Here is a 5,045-nt window from a genome sequence, read left to right on the forward strand (position 1 = left end):
GATTGCTAAATGGATAGTTGTAGTTCGAGGACTATCCTGTAGTTCCAAAGTGTGTGGGAAGACATTACTTTAACAGGACAGACATGAAGAGTTCTGTCTAACCCTCCCCTCACTCCCTTCTAGAAGAGAGGACGTTCTGAGCCCCCAGATACAATTCCAAGAATCCCCCTCCATTGGCCATGCTGCTGGAGCTGCTGGGAATCCAATCAGCCTTATGAATCCTAGCAATAGCCCTTAGACTTATATACCACTTCATAGTGTTTTACAAGCCCTCTAAGCAGTTTGCATATTGTCAGCATATTGCCATATCCTCCTTTTTTAAAAACCAAACTTGAAAGGATGAGCCAGCCTTGACCCACAATGCGATTCTTTTCATCTTTTCTAAAAGTTTTTACTTTAGCAAGCAGTATGAATGCAATATGTATTATCTCCCAGGGCCATTCCCCACCTAATGCCCATCAATCAAGGTGATCCAGCGATAGACAAATCTGGCTTTTGGGTGGGGTCAAGATAAACCTGAACACTCGTTATTTTATGTATGGGTGGTGTTTTCCCAGCAGAAATCCCGGTTCTGAATAGGATCGCATTTTGAGGCTTGCAATGCTTTACATTTACCAGTACTTACTTACTTAGGAATAACTCCCACTAAACGTCTCTGAAGCTTAAACTTTGCATAAATCAACCGTAGAAATGCTACATGTTCAAGCAGCATTTCAGTCTCCCCCACTTTCCTCCTCAATAAAACAAAAGACTTCGCCCCCTGATTTTACAGCTCAGGGAGGCCGTCTCACTCTACTTTCTGTTTCCATTCTCCTCCTCCGCCAGAATAACTTTCGGTTTCCATTTCTCCAGCAGGGACGGCTGAAAGTTATTTAATTGCGTGCAGACATCTCCGCTGCCCGCACTCTCCTGATTGAGCGGAGAAACGTCGGGGAGCCGCTTAGACCTTTTCGTGTTCAGAAGCAACGGAGCATCGCTGAATTAATCGCTTGAAGACCGGGAGTGGCGTGCAGGTAATGATGGGGATCAGCAGCGTACCTAAACAGTAACAGAGTTGAAAGGGATCGTTGCGGTCATCTAGTCCAACGCCCTGCTCATGCAGGAGACCTATAGTAGGGATTCGAACCTCCGAACCTCCGACCTTTCTGATCAACAAACTCACAGGTTTTGGGGAAGAAGTAAAGAGAAAAGGGACTAGAACGGTTCAAGAAAGCAGGACAGGATCTGAGCCAATGCATCTCTCGTGCATATTAGTACCATCTCTGGATCGCGCGATAGTTTGGAGCATCGCTTCGGGCAGAAACTTGGCACAGATCTTTATAGGTCCTTTTAATGTTTACAAGGTAATAACTTTTTTTAAAAAGCAAATTAGAAAAAAATACTCTACATTAAATAGCCTCGCTACAGCGAGGCTAAGAGGATCTGTATGGAAGTAATTTTTATGCCTCGGTTCGAAGTTTTGGCAGCCTAGGGATCCCATTTGCTGGATTTGAAAAAAATGCAATTTGAGTGAGGAGGGGATTGTCTTGGACAGAATCTAATGATGGATCAAATAGATTCTCGCCTGCTGAATCTGTGACTAATCTCGAATGACTTGATTCAAGGAGGGGTATCTAAGTTTTGTTTTTAATCAATAAATGTCATAATATTGATGTTATTGATCCAAACATCAACAAATGTTTTGAAAGACCAGCTTTGATTTGAGATAGAAATGGGAGATATATTCAATGTGGAAATGAATTTCTCCTCTCAAATCGTTCCCAGCTTTCCTAAAAATTGACTTGTTCCAGAGTAGCCAGTGGCGAAAGATCAGTTCTGTGCATTCAGTCTATAATTAATTTGCACTCAGTTCAAATTAATTGGTGTGATTATGTTATGCATATGTTAAGTATTTCATTTTGTATATTTTCCTCTTTTGTTCCTGCAGGTTGAAGATGTCTCAAAAGGAGAGAAAAAAGTAAGGAAGTATATGTATGGTGTGTGTGAGAGAGAGGGGGGGAGAGAGAGGGAGGGAGAGAGAGAGAGAAGAAGAAAGATTGTGGCTGGGAATTGTGAAAATGGAAATCCCACATACATGGGACCGGGTGTAATGTAATGGTTGAAACATTGAACTACAGTAGAGCATATGCTTACATGTATGCACAGGTTGTGTTTGTGTATAGAGTTGTGTATCATCTTCCAAGAGAAACATGAATGTGACGTTATATTCCCTATAGAAGATTTTGTGTGATGCACATCCACTTGCACCTCATTAGGAAGGCTAGGGGGAGGGAGATTCAGGTCCCCAGCCTGCCCTCAGCACAAGAACTAACCTGGGAAAATGAAATAGTTGGACTAGGAGCAAGAAGAGAGAGGCGAGTTCTAATCTTCTCCCAGCTCATTAGGTAAATTTGGGGCAAGGTGTCTCTTAGCTCAGCCCAGAAAAAAATTAGGCATTATGTGTGGATGAGCCACTTTGGTGTAGTAGTTAAGGTACCAGGCTAGAAACTGGGTTACAGTGAATTCTAGTTTGCCTTACGCACAAAAGCCAGTTGGGTGACTTTGGGCCAGTTTCTCCCTGTCCGACCTAAAAAAACCTTGAACCTCTCTCTTCTGAAAAACCTTGCCTAGAGAACTGCTGCTGGGGATTCTCAGAGGTTCAGGAGAATCTCTAGCTAAGATTCTGTTGCAGTTCAGAGAACCGCCCAATCCCACTTCTGGCTGGCCATGCCCACCCCTCCCCTCTCCTCCCAGGAATCCCCACAAGGCCCACTTTGGATGCAGGTAAGTGCAGGGCATGCACAAAGGCTCAGGGAGAGGGAAAAACAGGCCTACCAGGAGTTGGGTCGCCAGAGGGCCTCCGGAGCCTGGGGAGACCATTTTCACCCTCCTGGAGGCATGAGTAAAGCCTCCAGATCACGGGCAGGGCAAAAATGCCTCCCCCCCTGTCATGGTCCAGGAGGCCACCTCAGCCGTGGCCACTATGGCCACACCCACCTAGCAAACGGGTAGAGTACCCTTTCAGTGGTGGGTTTCAATTTATTTTACTACCGTTCACTCGTGCGTGCATGCGATGCTTCTGCACATGCACAGAAGAGTCTGGGCAGGTGGATGAAGCCTCCCACTGCCGCCATTACCAGATTGTCTGATCCAGGGAAAACCAGCAGAAACCTCCTCTGAAAACCCCTTGCTGAAAATTTTAAAGCCCATCCTTTACTGCAGCAACTAGACAGAAACTGACTTCATAGCGTAGGAGCACACAAACACAAAACCTGTGTGTAGATAGATGTAAACACCCAAAAAAGGAATAAGAAAAAGACTTAATGTATCTTTGCAACATTGGGAAAGATCGCATACTTCCCCCAGATCCTTCCCATTTCTGCAACATTATATAGGGTGGCCGAAACTTTTTAATATATTTTCCTGTTTCTTTTTATCTAAAATCTGTAAGGATCTTAAAATGCCCAGAGTTTTTTAGGGGACGTGGCAATGGCTATACCCCCAAAGTAGGTAGAATCAGAACTAACATACATTTGATTCTATATAGCTGGTTTATGTACATGGATATATATTTTATTAATGTTTCTAGCCTGCTTTTCACTAACAGCAATTTTAGAAGTATTAACTTTGAACAGAGTTAATACCATTCTTCCTAGTGAATTTAAGAGAGCTATTTCAGATCCAGTGGTTAAGACACTAGGCTAGAAAGCAGGAGACTGAGTTCAAGTCCTGCCTTTGCCATGACTTTGGGTCAGTTTCTCCCTCAGCTCAACCCACCTTACTGGGTTGTTGTTGTGGGGAAAGAAGGAGAAGGGAGATGTGTTGATATGTTTGACACCTTGAAATATTTGCAAAAATAATAAAGGTGGATTACAAATAAATAAAATGTGGTAAAAGAATTTGGATCTCATAGAGATGCAGCACATTTGTTGCTATTCCTTAAAGCAGCCTATTCCTGTGAGCCTAAAAATGGGATCTCTTGCTTTAAGGAACCCAAATGAGTTGATATTTAAAGTGAAAACTTTTTTGTTCTGGTTGTTTTAAAGAAGAGAACCAGAAGTATTCAAAGTACTCCCCCCACCCCCGCCCAGAATTTGTCCAGCTATGATAGCTAATTTTATCTCTTTCTATCCAATTAAATTTCATAATTTGGCAATACTTTAAAGGGCCACTGGAAGTCATGCCCAAGGCTTGTGGGGGATCAGACTGAGTTCTCCCACTGATCATAGTTCTATTTTACCAATTTATCAAATTTAGAGATGGCCCATCTCACTGTTCTAACCTTAGAATCACCTTGTGAGGATAGCATGAAAGGAATGGTGATGAGTTAAATGTAGCTAGAATATGATTTGTGAATGGCTTAATGTGTTGCTTGAATGCAACCATACAAAACAGAGCTGACTATTAAATATTCGTGGTAAACCCTACCTGCCATGCAATGAAACAAATTGCTTATTGAGGGAGCCAATAATTCAAGATTTAAATCTATGGTTATTCCTTGTGAAGAACTACCTGTGTCTTTCTGATACTCATACTTTCTGATACTTCTCATACTTCTGCTTTTTTTAAGGCAGGACGCCTCCCCTTCCTCCTCCTCCCCCAATATTTTATTTTAAAAAATGTTTGAAAACCTGACATCCTTGAGATGTTACTAAAGTGCAGGTCCCAGCATTTCCAGACAGAATCAACAGCAATAAAAGATCTTTAGAATTATTGTTATTCCGTAGTAGCTGCTGCAGGGCCAAAAACTCCTATGCTGGCGTGAGATAGATGGAGTAGCTACACATTGTATTTGAATAGGCATTGATAGAAGTTGGCTCATACCAGGGGTGAAATTCAGCAGGTTCTGGAGAATCTAGCGGAAATTCTGAGTAATTTGGAGAATTGGCAAATGCCACCTCTGCCTGGCCCCAGAGTGAGGAGAGAATGGAGGTTTTGCAGTATCCTTCCCCTGGAGTGGGGAAGGAATGGGGATTTTGCAGTATCCTTCCACTGTCACGCCCACCAAGCCACGCGCACAGAAGTGGTAATTTAAAAAATTGACTTTCACCACTGGCTCATACGCC

General features: G+C 42.9%; 1 protein-coding gene across 1 annotated transcript in view; it reads left to right on the forward strand.

Moving 5' to 3' along the window:
- The first annotated feature begins 643 nt into the window (after window positions 1–643).
- The window catches only part of LOC148046328 (sacsin-like), a 31,836-nt gene continuing 27,434 nt past the window's right edge, over window positions 644–5,045 (forward strand). Inside the window, exons 1-2 of the mRNA XM_087713964.1 lie at window positions 644–1,013; window positions 1,928–1,957. The gene's annotated coding sequence lies outside the window, so the exon portion shown is untranslated. The remainder of the gene's footprint in view (window positions 1,014–1,927; window positions 1,958–5,045) is intronic.

This window comes from Thamnophis sirtalis, unplaced genomic scaffold, assembly GCF_051295495.1.
Source record: "Thamnophis sirtalis isolate CommonGarterSnake01/CBP01778 unplaced genomic scaffold, rThaSir2_p1.2 scaffold_4, whole genome shotgun sequence".
Classification (NCBI taxonomy): Eukaryota; Metazoa; Chordata; class Lepidosauria; order Squamata; family Natricidae; genus Thamnophis; species Thamnophis sirtalis.